The 23,534-nt window shown below is 46.4% G+C and overlaps 1 protein-coding gene across 3 annotated transcripts in view; it reads left to right on the top strand.

Annotated features, from left to right (window-relative positions):
* Positions 1-23,534, top strand: part of DPF3 (double PHD fingers 3) — a gene marked incomplete at both ends in the record, with an annotated part of 257,662 nt that overhangs the window by 17,115 nt on the left and 217,013 nt on the right. The window lies entirely within an intron of this gene.

Below are 23,534 nucleotides of genomic sequence, written 5' to 3'. Positions count from 1 at the left end.
CCTTTTTGTAGGCAGCGATCTGTGCTTGACAAGCTGGCATTCCAAACTCCAGATCTTCCAAACACCAGACCCCTATGTTATTTTTAACTGTCCAAAGTTTTTTCCACGTCGTGTAATTGATGGGACTCCATAGCCTCGTCAGAGAATCTAAACTTCAGCTTGTTTTGCCTCCCTTGAATGGGCATATGTCTGATGACCAAGCAGAAAAACACCCTGTTTTCAGAGCTGACTGGTCTAAATCTTCATGTCCACCCCACACCCCGCGCATCTCTGGGGAACAGAAGTGAACACAAAGATAACCTGAGCTCGCCTATTTCTGTGGCTCCAGATAGGAGGGGGGCAGATCCCTTCTGTCTGTGACCTTCTTGTCCCCGTTGTCTCTCGGAGTCCTGATAGTGAGGGACAAAGCTATGTTTTCAGAGAGATAACAGGCAGGGCATTGAGGAGTTGGGCGTGCAATCTCTCCTGGCCCTCTTTTTCAGCCCCCACATTCCCCAAGGGGCAAGTCACATTCTCATCATCCTCTGGGGACAGTCCTGGACAGACACTCTTATTTCAGAGAACTCGAGATCTTGTGGCGTCAGTGACCACCATCCTTGTGACACTGGAGAAGATTCTCAGCCCTCCAAGTCCAGGAGAAAGTGTACCATCTCACACTGGCCTGTCATTTGCATTGTGAATTTCTCCAGCTTTGTGTGCCATTTCTCTTTTTCCTTCACACATCTCTCTAGACCATGGTGCACTTAGCACCCATGTTAGTCGAACATGTACGAGGTACCAGCTACTGTGGCACTGAGTATACAGCGGTAAGCAAAACCGATATGGAATTCTATCTTTGTGGAGCTTGTGGTCCAGTTGGGGAGATAGACATTAATCACATAAATATATAAATAAAAGTTGAATCTGTGTTATGTTGGAAGGTCCTGGAAGATAGAAGAGAGTAGGCTGAGGGAATTGCTCTAGTCTAGTATGTTGAGGAAAAGTTTCCTTGAGGAGGCAACGTTCCATCCCAGGCAGAGGGAACAGCACGTGCAAAGGTCCTGTGGCATGTTGGAAGAACCAAGGAAGGCTGCTGTGGCTGGAGTGCAAGAAAGAAAGGGAAAGTGTGGCTCATGATAGGGTAAGAGTGATCAGGAGGGACCAGAACATGCAGGGCCTTGATGGATATTTTAAGGGTGTGTACTTTCTCCTAAGAGCAGTGAGCAGTCAAGGGTTTAAGTCGGGAAGTGACTTAACCCCATTTATGTTCTAAAAATTTCCCCCTGGCTGAAGGGAGATTTAGCAATAGAGCCTGGAAAGGATGGGATGAATGAGTTCTGAGGAGGCTTTTCTGGGTAAAATTTAGAAAATAAAAATGAGACATGTGCGTGTCATGAAGGACAGGCATTAGCTGGACAAGGTTGTGACGATAGAATTTTCCCTTGAACTGCTTCCCTCCTTCCGCTCATTCTCAGTTCCATTTGGTAGTTTTTATTTATTTTTTTTCCATTTGGTAGTTTAAAGAAGCTGACAGGCCGCCCCCATCCTCGGAAGTTTTTGATACCGTGGAGAGATCTGTTTTCCTCCTAAGCAGAGTCTGGAGCAGTCCTCCTGCTGCCCCCACTGCTCCCTCCATCTGCCCTTTGAGCATCTCAAGGTGTGGCCCGAGGATTACGTACACAAGGGGCATGGGTGTGACTGGTGAAAGGTGGATTCTGGGCCGCCTCCTGGACCCACAGAATCAGGGCTGAGACCATGCGCTCTGGTTCTTAGTTCTTCTAAAGCTTGAGAACCACTGTTCTTTCAGCCCTGTGCTTGCATCAGTAAGTGTAATGACGCTTTAAATGGGAGGTGGGGATAGATGGGTACCAAGTGTTTCCAAGGCAAAGAAGGAAAGAAGGTCTTCTTTAGGCCTCACGATAATTTGCTTGAGGAGACAAGGCTCTGGTAACTTCATTTACCAGATGGAGTTGGTGGGAGGAGGGAGCTCCAATTGATGTCTGACTCCAAGCACTTTCCTTTGCCTTTCTTTCTTCCCACTCTATTCTCCAGTGGGCAAAGGTTAAAAAGTACTGACTTATAATTTCCAGATGTAGTTCCTTTTCAAAAAAAGATCCAGTACCTTTTTGGGGGCTCATGAGATCCATCTAGAAAGTGAGTATCCAATTAGTACATGAAAGGGTGGAATTAGGTGAGTTAATCGTAATTATTATTATAACATTCTAATACGGAAGACATTAAACCTGTACAAAAATACACAGAATACCACAAAGAACCTCCATATATCCAGCACCCAACCCAGCTTTAACAGTCACAAGGGGGGTGGGCATCTTTTCAGTTGTTCAGACTTTGCTCTATGATGCTCTCATTTCTATGTCCATTGGATGAAATACCTGATAGGTGAGTGGGCAGCAGGAACAGAGAAACTTTCAAAGTACCCCACCAACTAATGATCAAAGAGGGACAAAGCTCTTTTGATTCAATTTGTCTGTCAATAGTACAGCTCATAGGCAGAGCTAGTGCTTGGAACTGTAGATCTAAGAAATACCTTAGAGACCATTGGTGGTCTCCCTCACTGTGGGACATGGCAGCAGAGGCCAGAGCAAGGTCTGGGGACAGTCCTCAGGCTCTGCACAGCTAATAAGAGGCAGGTCCTCCAGCCCTGCCTTCCTTACACAGCACAGAGGGTCTCTTGGCATTTTTGTTCTAGTATTTTCTAGCATGAAATTGTGGAACAGAATCCCCACCAGAGCCCTCATGGTTGAAATACCAGTATTCGACCACCTCAGCTTTTGCTTCCTCTTTGTGAAAAAGATCCTTGGTGTAGCCCAGCTGTCTCCTAGTCTGGCTAGGATAGATACATCTATGAGTACTGGTGAAAGCAAAGTGGGCCGGCCACATGCTCAATCTCCCTTAGCTCTGCCTGCCCTAAAATTTTAGAAGCCCTGAAGCAAAATATGACAAATTAGTGAGTGCCATAGACTTTCAAGAAAGGAAGAAACCAGTTTCACTGACCAGCTTCCTGGAGGAGGTGGGGGTGGGTGGTAGGTGTTGATGGGTGGGTAGAAGTTAGGGAGTTGAGGATAGAGAAGGCTTCCCTTTAAGAGGGGAACCAAGCTCTCAGCACTGCACATCGATCAGGAATTATTTAGCACCTCCTGAAGCGGAAGGTTCTGTACTTCACCGTGAGGGCGATACCGAGAAGCAGAGGATACAATTTCTATTCTCCAGGAACTTTCTGTCTAGTTGAGGGACAAGACATATGTTGAATATTAATATAAGCGGCAGACTCTAAGACGGGAAGATGCAAGTTGACTTTTAAGATCAGCCTGAAGAAGAGTGCAGTGGAAACTAGGAGGTGAATCACAAAGCAGCACGTAGTAACAATATTAATGGCACGGACCCAATGTCTTCTGCATGTGTGGCCGTGTGCTGGATGCGGCGATAACTGCATCGTTACATGGCAGCTTTTAAAGTAAGAGTCACGCTCGTTCCAGCTACCATCTCTTGAACACCTATGTCTGCTCGGCAGCCCTGTGCTGTGTGCTTACACACATGAACTCATTTAATCCTCCTAGGAAGCAGGCAGTATTAACTATTTTATAGATGAGAACACTCCAAAGAGTTTAAGCAACTTGCCCAAGACCTGAGGCATGGACCTGGGTCTGTCCATCCAAATGAACTTGGGTTCAAAAAGGAAGTGTGAATACCAGCCAGGCTGAGTAGTTGGGAGAGAGAAGGCTGAACAGGTAACAAAGGACCTATTATAGACACCTGTATGAAAAGTTTGGCACGATCCTGTAGGTGTTGGGGCGTGATTTAAGGTATGTCAGGGTGGACGTTGAGGGTGATTAATTTGTAGGATGGTTTGAGTGGGAAAGCTGTGGCAGGAAGCGACTGGGGTCTTCGAGGGGGTGGTGGTGGAAATGCGCCTGGTCAAACCAAGTAATGAAAACCCTCACAGCCCATCAAACTTAATTAAAATCAAATAAACACTCTGGCAAACCCGTCTCATACCAAGTAGAGGTAGAGATTCTGGATCTTACTAGGGCATTATTTCTGGTTTCAGTATAGCTGCAGGGACATAGAGCTTCATCATTATGTAATATTTTTAAAATATGAATATGCTTTGCGTTGATAGGCTACCTTACACATTCACGGTGTCAGCCCTCAGCTTGGTCCTTGGTGCCCCACCATAATCTCTTTTCTCACCCCTTTTTATTTCTCCCCGACAGCAGTTGTTTCAGTATTTTGCCATTTACGTGAAATTCCTCTCCATCCTCTTACTCTTAGCAGATGATTTCACCCCAGACTTGTTCAAGAAAATCAAAGTCATGAAGCAAGGAACTTCCTTGTCATTCTTGCCCACTGCCTCATCATGGCAAGAGCCACTTCTTCAGAGGGGCCTCCCCTGCCCACCCTATGTGATACTGTCCCTGCATAACCCTCCCATTACCCTGGTGTATTTTTTTTCACAGCTCATACAACCATCAGAAATTATCTTTATGCATTTTTTCACCTGTCTTATGTTTGCCTTTCCTCTTGGAATTTACGTTCCATGAGAGCACAGACTGTGCCTGTCTTGGGCACTGTGGCATCCGAAGTCTTAGCACATAGTAAGTGCCTGGAGCAATGGAAGGTGCTCAGACGTGGAAATGAATGAGTGGATTCCCATGACTTCAGCCAGCGCTCATGATTTGATCCTCCTCTCTCCTCCTGACTGTCCTACTGCCTACTCGACTCCACCGGGTTGTCCCTTCTCAAACTTATATTCTAAATAAAACTTTCTTCTTCCCCTAAAGCTGCTTATTCCTCTTGAGGTTCACTATCATTTAAGCAAAGATCTCAGGGTCATCTTCGGCTCTTCTCTCTCCTCACTCCTACATATACTTAGTCCCCAAGTCCTGTTGACTTAACCTCGGCAATGTCTCTGGACTCTGTCCCTCCCTCCATTCACCTCTCATTCAGGCAACATAAGTGCTCACAGGGACACTGGCAGGAGCTTCCTAATTGACTTCCTAACTTGTAATGTCTCCTCATGTCAGGCTATCCCTACCCACAGGGAGAGCTTTGCACTGTTGAGTTTCTTTATACTTTCAGTGGTGCCTACTGATTGTAGAATCCATCCATCTGCCCAACTACCCATCCATCCATCCATCCATCCACCCATCCATCCATCCACCCACCCACCCACCCATCTATCCTTTCCAACCATCCATCCATCCATCCATCCATCCATCCACCCATCAGTCCATCCACCCACCCACCCAACCATCTATCCTTTCCATTCATCCATCCATCCATCCATCCACCCATCAGTCCATCCACCCACCCACCCAACCATCTATCCTTTCCATCCACCCATCGATCCATCCACCCACCCACCCACCCATCTATCCTTTCCAACCATCCATCCATCCATCCATCCACCCATCAGTCCATCCACCCACCCACCCAACCATCTATCCTTTCCATCCACCCATCGATCCATCCACCCACCCACCCACCCATCTATCCTTTCCAACCATCCATCCATCCATCCATCCATCCATCCATCCATCCATCCACCCATCAGTCCATCCACCCACCCACCCAACCATCTATCCTTTCCATTCATCCATCCATCCATCCATCCACCCATCAGTCCATCCACCCACCCACCCAACCATCTATCCATCCATCCATCCATCCACCCATCCATCCACCCACCCACCCAACCATCTATCCTTTCCATCCACCCATCGATCCACCCACCCACCCACCCACCCATCTATCCTTTCCATCCATCCACCCATCAACTATTTACTGAGTGCCAACCATGGGCACTATGGGAGGTGCTGGGTAGAGAACTGAGAGCACAGTCTTTGCTTTCATATCAGTTTTCAACCTTGTGGGGGGGACGGATATAAACAACCCTGATCTTCAAGTGTTACAGGTGCCTTTTATTCATTCATCAACTATTTATTGAGTTTCCACTATGTGCCACGCACTGCAGGTGCCGGGGATACAACCAGTCAATAAAACAAAGTCCCTGCCTTCACGGAACATACATGCTAGTGAAGGAGACCAACAGTGGACAAAGACACAGGTATGAATGCTATGGGGAAATACAGTGAGGGTAAGGGGCACATGTTTGTGGGTTGCCCCCTGGAGAGGGAATTCAGAGATGGCTTCACAGAGAGGGTGATGTCTGAGCAGATACCTGCAGGACGGGAGGGAGCGGCACTTGCAGACAGCTTGGGAGGAAAGCATTCCAAGCAGAAGGAACAGCCAATGGCCTGTGCCAAGGCCCTGCTGGGCTGGGAATGTGCTTTGGGGAGTGTGTACAGGGCATGGTGGGATACAAAGGAGGGGAGGAATCTACTGTACCTGGAGGGACCAGGGGGCACTCCTCAGAGGAGGGTGCCAAACTCCCTAGCATGACAATTCAGCCTCCCATTCCACCGCCTGTCCATGGACTCTAAGCTTGAATCATGCCAGATTGTGGACTTTCCACCTCCAGGCCTTTGCTTCTCTGACCATCTCTGCCAGGTCTTCTTCCTCTGACCCCCACGCCTCTCCCTGATGATCTCTTCCAGCTTCCACTCACCCTTCAAGAACTGAGCCACCTCCAGGCAGAACCAGTTGCCTCTCTGCGGGTCGATAGCACTTTGTTCATGCCAGGGGAGCACTTAGCATGGTGACATCCGGTGAGCTGTGTCTATGCCGGTCATCCCTGCCTGCCAGAGCTCCCTGTCAGAAGGAACCATATCTTAGACCTTCCTGGGTCTCCAGCACCTTGCACTCTGTTGAGCACACAGTAGGTGGTTCGGTGCATGTCGTGTTGGAAAACATCTTGTTTTGTCACCAGACCTCTCTATATAGACATATGCGCAGACATACATGCCCCTTTTCTACACATCAGTTGCTTAAAAAAAGTTCTGCAGTTCTTAGTGAAAGCAAGAAGGTCATGAAATTAATTTGTCACCCTGATGCCAGCTTCACTCAGCCGACTCATGGGCTGGGAAGGGGTTTTTAAACATGTGTTTCTAATCGATGCGCTAATTTTTCTTCCCTTTCTCAGTCCTCTTCTCTTCCCCTCAAACTTGTGGGTGGTAACGCCTTCAGGTCTGGTGGCACCTGCATCTCCTCCTCCATCCCTTGAGCAGATGTTTTCCAGCTTTGGGCCTGATAGAAGGGGAGGTGGTCTCTGATTTAGGAAGGGTGAGAGGGAGTAAAAATGAAATGAGATTTCCTCCCCTCTCGAGATTCATTAGAACTTGCTTGTTTGCTTGAGAAAGGCCTGAAATATGTATGCTTTGCTATGGACTGGATCGTATGTCTTTAAGGGGATTCTGTGATTTATTTTTTCCTCCATGATGGGGAGTTAAGACTATTTCTAGGTGTCCTGGGATTAATTTATTAATTCAGCAAATATTTACTGAGTACTTAGCACTATTCTGGGTGCTGGATACCAGCAGTGAAAAAAAATGGGCAAAATCCTGGCCTTCTTGAAGCTTTCATTCTTGCGGAGGCAGCCAGATGGTAATCTAAGTAAGTGAATAACTGGGATGGTGCTAAATCTATCAGGGAGTTGGGATGGGGAGTGTTGGGGGAGGACAGTTAAGGTGGCCGGGGAGACCTCACTGAAAAGGGACATTTGAGGGTCATCTGGGGGAATAAGATTCAAGGCAGACAGAGCAGCAAGTGCAAAGGTTCTGAGGTGAAGGCATGCCTGACGTTTTACAGAACAGCAGGAAGGCCAGTGTGACTGGAGCAGCATTAGAGAAGGGGAGAGTAATAGGAAAACTCTGGCTTCTCTTGGAGTTGGGAACCTACTGGAGGGTTTTTTTTTTTTTTTTTTTTTTTTTTTTTTGCGGTATGCGGGCCTCCCACTGTTGTGGCCTCTCCCGTTGCGGAGCACAGGCTCTGGACGCACAGACTTAGCAGCCATGGCCCACGGGCCCAGCCGCTCTGCAGCATGTGGGATCTTCCCAGACCGGGGCACGAACCCGTGTCCCCTGCATTGGCAGGCAGACTCCCAACCACTGCGCCACCAGGGAAGCCCTACTGGAGGGTTTTTTACAACATCACCCTGGGTGCTCAGTTGAGAGTAAACAGAAAGACCAGTAACGAGGCAGTGGCTGGGACCAAGGTGGTGATTGCAAAGGTTGTAAGAAGCAGCTGGATTTGGAATACATATTGTAGATAGGGAAGACAGCTTTTGCAAAAAAAAATTGGAAGTGGGGTGTGACAACAAGAGAGGCATCGTGGATGACCCCAAGGTTTTTGACCTGAGCAAGTAGAAAAATGGGATTGCTGAGCTGGTGAGGATCGTGGGGGAGCAGGCATGTGTGGGCCCAGCTTTGCCCTTGTTAGGCTTGAGATGCTGATTCAACATCTGGATGGAAACGTCCAATAGGCAGGGGTGTTGTTGCATCTGCCCTTGTTGGACCTCCACCTGGGGAGGAGATTAGGATGTGGTCCAGTGAGTCTTGTTGGGACCTGGATGCAGATTGGTTGCGCTGGGTGTGTGCCATTGCACTTTTTAAAAAAAATATGTATTTCTTTTCTTATTTTATTTTATTTTGTTTATTTTTGGCTGCACTGGGTCTTCGTTGCTGCGAGTGGGCTTTCTCTAGTTGCCGCGAGCGAGGGCTACTCTTCATTGCGGTGCATGGGCTTCTCATTGCAGTGGCTTCTCTTGTTGCAGAGCCCGGGCTCTAGGCGCGTGGGCTCAGTAACTGTGGCTCACGGGCTCTAGAGCGCAGGCTCAGTAGTTGTGGCGCACGGGCTTAGTTGCTCCACGGCATGTGGGATCTTCCCGGACCAGGGCTCGAACCCGTGTCCCCTGCATTGGCAGGCGGGTTCTTAATCACTGCACCACCAGGGAAGTACTGTGCCATTGCACTTTAATTAAAAAAATATTTTTAAAGCATATTTGGATTCAATTCAAGAAATATCTACCAGTACCAACTATATGCCAGGCATTGTGTTAGGTGCTGAGGGTAAAACACAAAAGTAGGGCTGAAAGGTTTCTTTCCTCTTTGAGTTTGTAGTCAATGGGGGAAAATGTGCAAAGCATGCATTTTTATTAGAACAATGGTGAATCCACAATTAATTGGAGAATAGACCCTATGTCTTGATGAATAGACTAAAACCTTCACTCATAACACTCTGTTGCCATTATTGTGACAGAGCAAGAAAATTGGAAAATGTTTGTGGTTTTTCCAAATTGAATTTTTTTTTTTGGCCAAGAAATTTGATTTGGAAGTCCTTGTGCCCTGAGTGCAGGCATAAGTGATTCACTGAATAATGCTAAACGTTTCCCCATGACCACACATTCACATAGGAGGCCCCTGGTTGTATTATTGAGGTCGTCTAAGTCATTCCTGGAAGGGAAGTTTTGTTTTTAAAAACTGCTACAGTCATGCATGCTAGTAAAACTTTACCTAGTTCACCGTCAAATGTGGATGCAAATCCTTTGTCAAAGTGGCAGCAAAGGTTATAAACACTCTGATACGAATGTGGCAAGTGGTGGGCCCGGCATGGTGAGGCCTGGCTGCCCTTTCCTCTGCCATCATTTACTTACCCGGTGGTTGCCTTGGTTTGGTCTTTGTGTCCCATGAAATGGGGAACCGGGTTGGGGTGGGTTGTTGGGTGTAATTCTATCTCTTGGCATCAGATCATGTTTGTCTTTATTTTGGACAAGATCCCACGTGGTTCAGGGATGTCTTAGAGAATATACCCCTGACCCTAAATCTTGGAGCTACATCTACAGTAGCCCCTCTTCCAGTGTGAAAACTCTGCGAAAGTGGCGCTTTTGTCTTGTTCACCATCCCTGGCTCAGTTTCTGGCACAAAGTAGGTGATCGGTAAGTATTTGTTGATGGGTGAGTGAAACGTGCCCCCCACCATCTACCAGTCAAGCTGTTCTGCTTCTAAATAAACAGAGCCTGATAGTAGCTGACTTTGAACAGGGGTGTATGGGAGTATTGCTCAGGCCCATACCTTCTGTCCCCTGGGCAAGGGTAAGGTCAGATAGAGTGGCCTGGGCACAGAATGTGCCAACAGACCTGATGGATGATTCTAGAAAGTTTGGGGGAATGGTGTGGGAGTGGAAGAAAGCCACAGAAAAAAATGAAGTTAAACTGTAACAGTGCAAGAGAAGAGTTAGCCTAGGATGATGAAAAGCTCAGGTAGAAAGATTGCTGGCTGGGGACTTAGCTTAGCTTTTGGGAAATATTGCTTCCCTGTTGGCCTTGAAAGAGGTTTCTCTTTTGCTGTAATATCATGAAAAATTTCAAACATACATAGTATAATGAATATCATGTACCCATCACGCAGCTTCAACAATTAGCCAGTCTCACCAAAAGCCTACCCCAACCCTCCCATACCAGGGATATTTTGAAACAAATTCCAGACATCATTTTATCTATAAATATTTCAGTATGTCTCTACAAAACAAAAAGATTCTGTTTAAAAACAAAGTCACAATCTCACTGGAGTTAACAATAATTTCTTAATAATATAAAATATCCAGTTAGTGTTGAAATATATATGTATGTGTGTGCATATAAACATGCATATATATTATTGTTTTAGTGGTGTTTCAAAATAAATTTATTATTTTTATAAAAATGATGTATATTTGTTACTAAAAATTCAAGCAACACAAAAATGTAAAAAGAGGAGAGCAAAAATATCACCCCAAATCCATTAGATGAACGTCATTTTAGACACTTCTCCATGCCTATGTTTACAAAGAGGAACAAATAGAAGATGGGTATAAATGCTGTCAGAAATACTTTTTTATATTAAAAAGGAATCGCTGAGTAGTATTTTAGAGCTGAAAGGGCACCCAAGGCTCTTTAGCTTTCGCATAAGGCAGGGCTAGTCTGCAGAGCCCTTGAGAGTAGGGCCGTGCCTCAGTTATGTTTATACACCCATTCCCCCATCACTCAGGTGGCACTCAGGTGGTCAGTGACTGTAGTTTGAATTGAGGGGGCCCTTAAGAAATCACTCAGCCATCTTATGAGATAGAATGGCCCATGAGCTGAAATCACTTGCCGAGATCCCACAGCTAGTTAGGGCATGTGTGGGGCTTGAGCCCGTGCTCCCAAGTCCCCTTTCAATGCTCTCTCTCCGGACCATGGGATTGAGCTGTAGCAAAGCAGTTCAGTGCACAAGCTTGGAGTCAGACACACCTGGGCTTAATTCTGCTCTGAATCTTTCTCCTGACTTAGTGGCTGTGAGACATCTCTTACCCACACAGTTTGCCTACCTCAAAGGGCTGTTGCAGAGAGTAAAGGAGGTAATGCCTAAAAAGCTTGTAGCATGGTTCCTAGCTCGTACCAGGTGCCAAATAAATGTTAACTGTAATTATTATTATTTGTAGTAAGAGCAGCAGCAGTAGTAAGAGTATCATTATTTTCTTATTCTACTAGAATTGTCAACTGGAACTCAAAGAAAGCTCAGCCCTCTCCCAGCCTCCACTCCCCTCAGGTTCCTGGTTGCAGATGGAACACAATCTATAACTTTGACTTTTGCTTTCTTCCTGCCATTGGGAAGAAAAGATTCTCTCATGTGGGAATCCTTTTCCTGTATTGCATCAGTTTCTTGTTGGCAGTTTGGTGGTCAAGGTTCGTGTGTCTTCTCACTGTATGTAGTTTAGTGGTGCTGCCTTAACGAGAGCTTCGCAAATAAGTATTCTAAGCTCTTCAAACAGAAACACCGGGCAAAGGGCTGGGTGCAAGACATTTGGCCTTCCCCGGCGCCCCTCCAGTCTGCTGACTCAGCAGCTCTTCCAAGGCCCTCCTCCAGGTCCTGGGTCTGTCAGGTCACTAATGGAATCTGCTGGAAGCAAATTAACTCATGAAAAAAGGGCTAACAAATCACTCCAGCTGTTGGTGTCCGCCCCAGGATGGCTGGCACTTCCCCAGTCACTCAGAAGAGCTCACCTCACATTTCATACCTCTCTGGGGGAGCCCCGCTTTCTCTTGCATGGTTACTGAGGAGCATAGCGGTTGTGCTGGGACCTCAGGCCTCACAGAAGACCTATGGCCTGTACACGTGAGGCTGCCATCTGTGCAGCCTGACACGCCTTCCTGTGTGGGAGGCCCGAGAGCTGGCTCCATGCATTATTCACACTTCTGGGTTTGGGTTGGTTAACCATTTGCTTCAAGTTGAGGCTGGGAAGGGTTGGGGGTGCGGGGGGCAGGTCTTAAGCATGGTCTTTCCTTCTTCCCTGATCAAATGTGTGCTTGCTCTTTTCAAAATATCGTCTCCTGTGGGGTGGGATCCATGCTCCACCTGGGTCTGTTCAGTCCCCTGCAACTCCTGGAATGCAGTGCCCCTCCCTAGACCAGTGCAGGGTTTGGGGGGCCTTCATGAAGCAGGCTGGGAAATGCTTGCATCCTTCCAGAAGTGGCAGGCTGCCACTGTGACATTCTTCCTCCTCTCCCTCCTCACCCCTCTCACCTCTCCCAAGGTTGCCTCATGGATTCCTGAGTAACTTGAGGGTGTTCTGGAGGGGGTCCTGCTGGCTACAATAGGGGTGATAAGAGGGAAAGGTGTTCTCCTTCTGCCTGGGAGAGAGTGGTTGGGGGGAGGATTTTTGGGGGTCAGAAAAGCCCCAGCAGCATCCCGTGGTGCCTGTGGAAGAGAATTTGAGTAATGGAGTGGGGATGGGACAGTGACTGATAATGTGTCTGGGCTGGAAGGAACCAGAGACATCTTCTTCCTCATTCTGTCAGTGGAGAAAGTCCATGTCATGCCTTGCCTGAAGCCATTGCATGAGATGAACTCTGTGAGGGCCCAAAAAATAGGCCAGGCCTTAGAGAAGATGCTCATTATACACTTGTTTCTGTCTTTCCTTCCAATTCACCCAGGTCTTTGATAGCAGTGGTTGACGCTAGATTCTAGAACATAAGTTTCCTGACGTTTCATAAGAATAGAAACTACACCTGAGTGCAGGAATCATTATCTGGGGCTACTTCTGATCACTCATACCTTGAGCTGTTAAAACCCCCTGAGATAGGGGTTCCCAGCTAACAGCACCCAGGTGTTCACTCCTGACCTCTCCATCTTCTCTCCTGGCCTCATGACCCAGGGATGTCCATGTCTGCTTTGTATCAAACTGACACATGGGATAAAGAGTCAGTAGAAGCCTTTGCTTTCCCTACTACCCCCTTGGCCAGTGGGACTCTGAGACTGTCTTAGTTAAAAGACTCTCTGTGCAGAAGCAGGGTGAGGTCAAGGAGAGAGCTCTAGGCTGGTACAGAGGAAGCCTGAGTTCTGTATCTCTAGGTGCCTGAGTCTTCCAGACACAACCCAAGACCAATATCACTGGAATGCATTTACAGTGTTCTGAACTGACCAGCGCTGCTTCTACAAACCACACTGCCCAGGTCAGTTCACCACTCTGTGCCTCAGTTGCTTTTTCTGTAAAATGGGGCTAATAATGATGGTCTACTATCTCACCAGGGATAATGATAAGATAGCATATATGAAATCTCTTAGAAAAGAAGGCAAAGGGTGGGCTCAACTCCTAGTTCCCTTATGTGTATCGTACTGTGTATATTTTTCCCCCTGTCATGACAAATAAGCCATTTGAGAGGTAATTGCATTCATCTCACAGATAAAAAGGTAGCGAGGTAAGTGTACATCATCCTTGCTTAATAAATCAGAGCGATCATCATTGGTGAGTCAGTACTGGAGCTGGCAGAAGCTGGGCCCTGGGCCTCCCAGTTTGGTCTCCCTGCCCCTCCTGCCTGTTACTTTTTCATATTCCATATCAAAGTCTCAATCGTTCTTTCAAGTCCTGTATAGTCTGGGCTCTGATCATCCGGGGACTGCACAATTCTTATTAATATTAAAGGTGAGATTTTTCTTAGCCTACTTCCCTTCGTTTCTAAATCAGTCTCTGGAAGGAGAGGGCAAAAGTAGAAATGGAAGGACATCTATGGCCCCCAAGGAATGCATTCTGGACTGTTGCAAATTCGGGCTCCCTCTGGTGACTTTAAGGCTTGTGATGAGTGAAGTGTGAACACGAACTGATTAGCTGCAGAACTTCTGTGACTATTAGAGTTTTGATTTCAGGGTCAGGCTGAAATCGACAATTTGATCCTGCTGCCCAGCTCTGCCAAATACCAGGAGTTAAGAGACCCAGAGTGTACATTTTCCTTCATTTCAGGCTCCTAGTCACTGATTTGCTGATAATAACTGTATCTAGCTGTATTTGTGAGGAAAACAGATGTAAGTGAAAATTTTGTAAATGAATTGGATTTTCCTGTTGGCCTCATCACTTCAACCCTGGTGTTTATTATTTTTTGTGTGTGGTACGCAGGCCTCTCACTGTTGTGGCCTCTCCCGTTGTGGAGCACAGGCTCTGGACACGCAGGCTCAGCGGCCATGGCTCACGGGCCCAGCCGCTCCGCGGCATGTGGGATCTTCCTGGACCGGGGCACGAACCCGTGTCCCCTCCATCGGCAGGCGGACTCTCAACTGCTGCGCCACCAGGGAAGCCCTGTTTTTTTTTTTTAAACCTCATTTCTAATTCCTCTGCAAATGGTTAAGAGCCCTTTGAGATTAGATCTGCATCTCTCAAGCTTCCAACAGACTATTCTCTAAATAAACACTTAAGTGATGGAAGAGGTTGGTGTCACTTGAAAAGTCCATTCTTTAAGAGAAGAAAAAGATGATTTTAATAATTGGAGAGATTCCAGCCTATCGGCTGGTTTTGTGAGTTTGTGTGTTCTGGCCATTCATAGGGACCAAGAATTGGGAGCGGGAGTCATGTCTGATTTGTGTAGAATGATGGCTTTTCAGTTGTGTTTCTCAGATAATCCCTAAGGAAGTCGAGTCCAGAAGTCTCAGTTGTTTCCTAGGTATTAGAGGTACATTTCTGCCTCTGACTGATGCAGCTTCACCCTCCTCTGTGAAGTAGGTTTCAAGATATTGTCCTTTCTTAGCTTGGTGCATTTTAGATGAAGCAGCCCGAGTGTTGACAATATTGTGACGAAAGTTTATAATATTTTTTGTGTACAAGACAGCAAGCTATTTCCAAAACCTACTTGCTTACTTTGCACTGGCATGGGGACAAAATGCAACACTTGGGGAAAAAATGATCTTAGAGTGACTTTTCATTTTATAATTTTAAGCATTTAAGATGTGATGCACTGATTGTAAAAAAAAAAAAATGCACAGTACAGAAGGGCATAAAAAGAGAAAAAAAAGAACAGGAAAAAAAAAAGACTTCTTCCCCTCTTGCCCATTCTGCCCCCCACAGTTAAGGACAGTTTTTTTGTAGATCCTTCCAGATATTTTCTACGCCTCTGAAAGCATACACATGTATACAGAAGGCTATGTCAGAATGGCTGTTGGTAGTTGAATGAAAAAAAAAAGTCCATTGTAGGATGATTTTATAATATTATATTATATTATATTATATTATTATTTTATTATTTCTTTGACTAAATGGTAAATTGAGAGCAAACTCATTCAGACCCTTTAGGAAAATCCTTTCTATAAAAACTTACGTATCTCCAATAAGCCTATAATTTGCACATGGCATGGGCTCTGTTTAGGGGTGCAAACAGCACATAGTGTGCGACAAAGAAAGTTATTTGAAATTTTTGACAAAACACAGACTAAAAACATTCAGTGTAGAAATCAGTGTGTAAGGTTACTACCTGTGTGTGGAGAAGAGATTGTGGGGTGTTTTATAACTTTTAACAGTGGCATACAACTTTTCCAGGTATCTCAGAGCAAAATATTAAAGGTCGAATAAACGTGTAATGTGAGAATGTGTGACATTTATTGCCAAACACAGTGACAGGCTGTGATCCTTGTGAGCTGTGGGAAGCTCTGGATTGGTTCTCCTGAGATGGAAAGGCCAGCCTGGCAGGGGATGGCCTCTGTGTACACACACAAATCCTCCCCCTCCCCCTTTCAAGAAACGGGCTGGGAGTACCAAAACAGACTCAGTGTGGCAAATCGGGTCCAGATTTCCATTTTTCCTCCCACGTTCAGTGGCAAGTAGGCTCTAAAGAAGGGGTGTTGAGCCCAAATCCAGTCATTTGAACTCTTTCTCTGGTTCCGGGCTTGGTGCACACAGAGAGCTCAGGGCTCTCACCCTGTTTCATTTTGCAGCCTCCTCTGGGATGGGGCAGTAGGAGCCTGGAGGGGCACCCTCAAAAGCAGTGGCTTCTCAGCCGCCTCCTCCTTTGCCCCAATTCTGTTGGTTCATTCTTCTCCCGCAACTTGACTCTCTCCGGAGAACAGATCTGGGGCCCAGGGCCCAGTGCTGTTTTCTCCTCTGCCCTCCCTTCAACTACCTGCGGTACCTCTTAGTTTCCACACCCTCAAAAGGGATAATGTTCTCCCTGAAAGCATCTTTTGAGGATTAATTGATGTTTGCTCTATGCTTTGAAGAGAGAATCCTATCAAGTCGCTCTGCTGTCCTCAAAGCTGGCCCTGGTTCCAGCTGGTGCCAGGCCTGGCCAATAGGGACGCTGGGCAAACGTGCCTCTCTCATTGGCTGCCTTTCTGGGCATATCGTTTGCCTGCTCAGTACCCACAGTAGAAGGGCGATTACCCAAATAGGAGGCACAGATCCTCAAGTGGACATTTTGTACATTGTATGTTTTTCACTTGGAAAAAGAGTATTTGCATCAAAATGATCATCCCACGGGAAGCCTGTTTGTGGCAGTCTGTGACATCTCGTTTGGAAATTGTTCTTTTCTCTCTCTCTCTCTCTTTTTTTTTAAATTTTATTTATTTATTTATGGCTGTGTTGGGTCGCGGTGCGCGGGGCCTCTCACTATCGTGGCCTCTCTCGTTGCGGAGCACAGGCTCCAGACGCACAGGCTCAGTAATTGTGGTGCACGGGCCCAGTTGCTCCGCGGTATGTGGGATCTTCCCAGACCAGGGCTCGAACCCGTGTGCCCTGCATTGACAGGCAGATTCTCAACGACTGCACCACCAGGGAAGCCCTCTCTCTCTTTTTTAAAAAAAGCTTTAGAAGTGAAGGAGCCAGAGTAGTTATAATCTGCCACCTCCCCAAGAAGTCCCTTTACCTGCCATTTGTATGTTCACTGCGTGTGGTCGGGGAGGAAAAGGGCGTTACCTGGTTCGTGATAAGCACTTTCATCTCAATGAACTCTTTGTTAGAGTTGCTTCATCAAAGGAATGGAAGCTGCAACCTACTTATTGGACAGATCCACATAATGCAGTGTGAGTTAAGAACCTGAGGGTTCTAAGGAGAAGATGAATAAGAAAAACAAGGTTTGTTTCAAGGACAGCCCAAACAGGGAGTTAGGAAAAAAAGAAAACAAACCAGTCAAAGACACCTTAGCTGTCTTGTCATCATGGAGGACAAAGCTGGAGGGCCAAGCCAGCCAAGCAGGCTAGGGTCCTCTTCCAAGTCCTAGGATGGGTGTCAGGACACCTGGGATGAGGGATTGAGCACCTGCCACTGACCGTTCCAATGGGGCGTTTCAAGGGGAGCCTGCATTGCCTGCATTGCCTATCAGCCCTCCAGCACCTGTTCCTTGTAGAGTCTCTCAAGCACCGGGGCTGGGGGTGAGTGTGCGGGTGGTTTGTTTCTCAGCACAGGTTTTATTAATAGCGATCATTGTTTCCCTTTTCTAAATTATATTCCTGGATTCTTGAAAAATCGGAGACGTGGCAACCCTGAACCTTCATTCCACCAAAGGACCACCAGCAGCTGCTGCCCCTTTTATGGGGCAGGGGGACAGATACTGGTTCACCACTTGGGACAAATGTTGACTTCTCACCTGTGTGGGAAGTTCACGAGGAGATGGAGTGTTAATCCAGAAGCACATGTGTGAGCACACTTGTGTACACACACACACCATCCAGGATTTCGGCCCCGAGGGGATTACCTTATAGAAAGGTCACATCTCAGCAGATTCAGAGTGTATAATCTGAATGAGAGGTTTGAGAAAAGTTAATCTGGGGTGAGATGAGGAGAATCAGATTATCATGGTACACGATAAAAGAGGTGTTTGTGATCTGAGTGTTGAAAGATACAGTGCCAGGAACTTCCCTGGTGGTGCAGTGGTTAAGAATCCGCCTGCCAATTCAGGGGACATGCGTTCAAGCCCTGGTCTGGGAAGATCCCACATGCCTCAGAGAAACTAAGCCCGTGCGCCACAACTACTGAGCCTGTGCTCTAGATCCCGTGAGCCGGAGCTACTGAAGCCCATATGCCTAGATGCCGTGCTCCGCAACGAGAAGCCAACGGAATGAGAAGCCCGTGCACTGCAAGGAAGAGTAGCCCCCACTCTCTGCAACTAGAGAAAAGCCCGCACACAGCAATGAAGACCCAACGCAGCCATAAATAAATAAATAGACCAAAAAAAAAAAAAAAGACATTCACATTATCAATGAACAAGTGAAAAAAAAAATACAGTGCCTTTCTTCGGCCTGTCCATGCGTTTGGAGCAGCAGTGTGGAGGCGGGTAGTGACTAGGGAGAGGCAGGGGCAAGGGACCTGTATTTAAACCTCTGTGATGCTCTGGACAGTGCCTGGGACACCCAGGAGCTTGATAAATAGTATCTAACGATAGACAGCCTTGGCTTTGCTGATGAATTCAAATTTGAGACCTGGAAGAATAAGCTGTCTCCCCCCTTTCTCAGTTTGCTCATCAGCAAAACAGAGACACCACAGCAGGCACTGCAAACACAAATGCCCATAGGGACCAGGCAGGCCGTGTAAATGAGTGAAGGGATGTCTGGATGGGAAAAGTAGAACAAGGAATAGAGAGGACTGTGGTAAAATGGAAGTTCATGTGCACCCATTGGGATGTCCAAATTCAACTCCAGCCATTTGCCACATGGGAAGGAGGGCCCACTGTTGCCACGACTCCTGATTTTTCAAGAGAGGCTTGAAATATGAATGTGTATATAAGCTCTAACAACTTTTTTTTTCACATTTGTATAATTGCTTTATAACGTTGTGTTAGTTTCTGCTGTACAACAAAGTGAATCAGCTATATGTATACATATATCCCCATATCCCCTCCCTCTTGAGCCTCCCTCCCACCCTCCCTATCCCAGCCCTCTAGGTCATCACAAAGCATCAAGTTGATCTCGAAGTGCTATGTAGCAGCTTCCTACTAGCTATCCATTTTACATTTGGTAGTGTATATATGTCAATGCTACTCTCTCACTTTGTCCCAGCTTCCCCTTCCCCCTACTGTGTCCTCAAGTCCGTGCTCTACGTCTGCGTCTTTATTCCTGCTCTGCCACTAGGCTCATCAGTACCGTTTTTTTAGATTCCATAAATATATGTTAGCATACGGCATTTGTTTTTCTCTTTCTGACTTACTTTACTCTGTATGACAGACTCTAGGTCCATCTACCTCACTACAAATAACTCAATTTCATTCCTTTTTATGGCTGAGTAATATTCCATTGTATATATGTGCCACATCTTCTTTATTCATTCATCTGTTGATGGACATTTAGGTTGCTTCCATGACCTGGCTATTGTAAATAGTGCTGCAATGAACATTGGAGTGCATGTGTCTTTTTGAATTATGGTTTTCTCAGGGTATATGCCCAGTAGTGGGATTGCTGGGTCATATGGTAGTTCTGTTTTTAGTTTTTTAATGAACCTCCATAATGTTCTCCATAGTGGCTGTATCATTTTACATTCCCACCAACAGTGCAGGAGGGTTCCCTTTCCTCCACACCCTCTCCAGCATTTATAGTAAGCTCTAACAACTTTTGATATAACTAATTCAATTTTCAAAAAGCATAGTACAACCAAACGAAACATACCTGGGGGCCATATTTGTCCCATAGACTCTAGGTTTCCAGCCTCTTTGGATAAAGCCTGCTTGGTGCCTCCCTCCCTGGCGGCTGACTCTACTTTGCTGAGTGTAGGGCATGAGGAGGAAGGAGCTGGTGGAGGTGAAGAATGGCTGTGGGGACAAAGTTGGGGTGAAGGTGGGATGTGAAACTTGGACCACACCATTACCAAGCTAGATGGGCAGATCTGGACCGTGCGACTTCAAGGAGGAGAGTTTCAGGGCCTGGCAAGAATTGTGCATGGAGACAGGCAAGAGAGCAAATCCAGGGGAGGCAGCTGAGGGGAAAGGATGCAGTCTGTGGGTGGCAGTGGTGTGGGCAGCGGGGTGCAGAGGTCCGGGGACAGCAAGGGCAGCCCAGGGAGCAGGAGAAAGCAAGAAGGAGCTAGGTGGGCCCTGGGCCCCCCGAGGCTGTTTGCCCTTTGCCCTGCTGAAGCCTGGTGGGTGTGTGTAGCCTCTCACCAACTATACTTATTTATTTACTTTTTGGCTGTGTTGGGTCTTCATTGCTGTGCACAGGCTTTTCTCTAGTTGCGGCGAGCAGGGGCCACCCTCTGCTGCAGTGCGCAGGCCTCTCACCGTGGTGCCTCTCCTGTGGAGCACGGGCTCTAGGTGTGCGGGCTTCAGCAGTTGTGGCACATGGATTCAGTAGTTGTGGCACACAGGCTCAGCAGTTGTGGCTCACGGGCTCTAGAGAGCAGGCTCAGTAGTTGTGGCACACGGGCCCAGCCGCTCCGCAGCATGTGGGATCCTCCCAGACCAGGGCTAGAACCCGCGTCCCCTGCATTGGCAGGCGGACTCCCAACCACTGCACCACCAGGGAAGTCCCCCAGCTATAATCCTTGAGTAGAGAAATATGTTGTGGTCTTCATGGGAGCCTGGGCTTGGGAATCAGACTTCTGGATTAAAATCCCAGCTCTCTCTTTCACCTCTGACACCTGCCCCATAGGGTTGGTGTGAGGATTAAATGAGTTAACCCACACGAAGCTCTTAGAAGATGGTCTGAACCAGTATCAGGGCTCAGGAAGTAAAAAACCATTCCCGATGGGGAGTGAGGGTGGGCGTGTTTGAGAAAGTCAGTTGACTCAAGGGTATCTGGGGCATTGCTCATGGATTCACCACCTCTCTCAGGCTTATGTCTTCCCGTGGGTCTTGTCTCTCTGGATGCAACATTGGGCGTTGAACCCTTGGTCATTGAGAAATGGTAATGAAGATGAACAAAGCCATCTGAAGGGGCTGGTGTTTTGAGAAAATAGAATCAATTAGTGTTTGCCTGGACTGGACATAGGGGAGGAATTTAGAGAGGATGTTTCAAGGTCACACTTAGCCTTCTATAGCTTGAGTAGGAGCCAGTGCCTTTAGTTCATGGTCCACGGGCCTCTTCTTGGGTGTGTCTCCAAGTAAAGAGCTCCAGGAATTATTTTAAAACTCTACTACTCAGCTAAATAAAAGGGATAGTGAGCAGTGAGGCCTCACTGGGGGCCAGGGAGAACTTTGCCCTTGGGGAAGGCCCTGGTGGCCTTTCTAGGGCCCCTTCAGCAAGAGGAGAAAAATGGAAAAGCTGCCGCCACTGGGTGCTGCACTGGCAGGAATTGGGGTGTCCACTTACCGGGAGCTGGTGTCCTGTGATATGCAGAGGGTATCACATTTTCCATCTTCTACAGGTGTTGTGTGGAAAAAGAACCTTCCTCGCTTTAGAACAAGAGCCTTAACTTTCCTTGGCAACTCACACAGTGGATAGATTTTAGCAGAAAAATAAATAGACATTGGAAAATTGTTTTCAACCAGCTTTCTGCACTCTCATCTTAGGGTCTGAGGAGCTTTCATACCTTTTTCCCCCAGGTCTTAGAATTGGACCTCACACTATTCTGGAAAGGAGCATAAGATGCCATGTCACAGTGGGCACCATTTTTGACTCTCTAAAAATATCTAATTGACTCCCAGGAAATGGGATGGACTTGGGAGAAGGGAGCACATATTGGAAGATTCATATGTGTTTAGGACCCTCTGTGCCTGTAGAGAGGCCAGCAAAGGTGGGCCAGTGGCGTGGGTGTAGCATCTGGAGGCCTGGGTCAGATCTAGTTCATGGACAAGTAGGCAGTGGTTGTGTTCCTGCCTGCCTCTTGTAACTTTAGTTGACCTCCTGGATTTGACCTCTAGGTATCATGAAGAACCTACATCTGGCTGGCCTGGGTCTTTCATGGCCATGTCCTCAAGTTTTCACCCACATTTTCTCCAGCTCTGTGAACCTCATTTCTTCTCTATCACTGCTTCCCAGCTAGGCTTTCATTGTTCCTTACCACTGGGATGAATCACTTTAGTCTTCTTCCCTTAAGAAAGGCTTATTAAGAGGGTGGGGGCAGTAGTGGGAGCTGATTAAACTTGGGTCTCCCATTCATTGACGACTCAAACGAAACTTTGTTACCTCTGCATGAGATTATATTGTGTAGTTACCAAGATGTGCATCACAAGACATCCAATGTGTAGTCTGTGACTAGACCACACTGTCCATGGGGCATGCTCTGAATTAATATTTGAAAAAAAGATCCTGTAATTCTCTTGAGATCATAATTATTTTACATTGTATTTAAGTTTGTGTGTGTGTATATGTAAAAAGTGTGAATTTGTTAAGTGTGAACATTTAAAATGTGCCATAAGTGTAGTAATCCTGCTTTGCATTTCTTCCATTTTTTAATAACCTGGGCACCTTTTGAGAGGCCCTATATTGGAGTCTGCTAGATCAGTGGTGAGCAATCCATTTTACACAAGAGGGCAATTCAGGAAAAGTAAACAAACATATTTACAAGTTTTTTTTCCCCCCAATCAAAATGAAGAGAGCTTTATTGAGTCTCATGAGCCAGGAGTGGGTGGGGTGTCAAGGAATATTTATCCATATAATTTACTGAGAAGAATAGTATCAAGGGATTTTTTTTTAAGTATTAAGGAATTTTATTCTTTTAATTTACTGAGAAAATGGGCAGTGCTTTTTAGTCATTGAAAACTTACATCCAGGTGTTTGGAGAGAGTTTTCTAACTTTTCATTCTGGAATTAGACCTCTGGATGCCTGTGTGAACTTCATCACTGCATGGACTAACCCTGTAACCCATGGATTGGTGTTTTCTGTATGTCAGTACCTCTCTTGCCCAGTATAGTGCCCAGCACGTAATAAGGGCTTAGTAAATGCTTGTTAGAAAGCAATATGATATAATGGTTAAGAAGGCAGATTCTAGCCAGACTGCCTAGTTCTGTCACTTACTAGCTGTGTGACTTTGGGCAAGTTTCTTAACCTCTCTGGGCCTCAGTCTCAGTCTGCAAAGTGGGGGTTATACAATCTTTACCTCACAGATGGAGATTGAATAAGTTAATGTATGTGAGCACTCAGAGCCATGCCTAGCATATGTAAACCCTGCATATGTGTTAGCTGTTACTGTAAATATTGTTATTGAAGTGAATGGAAACCAAGTTTGTCTGTGGTATTAGAGCGTTAGAGAGAATCTCTTTCCATCTCTGGCTTCAACTTTGATACTGTTGATCAGTTTTTCTTTCCAGTCTCTATCTGTAAAAATGGATTTGATTTCCATATAAAATAATGATGCTTTTTCCCCTCATTCCAAACATTTTTTTTAAGAGAAGAAAAGCAAAAACGAAAATCCCAAATGTTTTTGAAGGAAACCTGGGTCCATCTGTAATGGATAGTGCATTGGATTAACTACCCAGCTGGAGGCTGCACGTCGAGAT

Source organism: Mesoplodon bidens (assembly GCF_964165515.1).
Source record: "Mesoplodon bidens genome assembly, chromosome: 3".
In the NCBI taxonomy this organism is placed as follows: Eukaryota; Metazoa; Chordata; class Mammalia; order Artiodactyla; family Ziphiidae; genus Mesoplodon; species Mesoplodon bidens.
The sequence above is the reverse complement of the archived record's forward strand: the minus strand, read 5'-3'. Positions and strand labels throughout refer to the sequence as shown.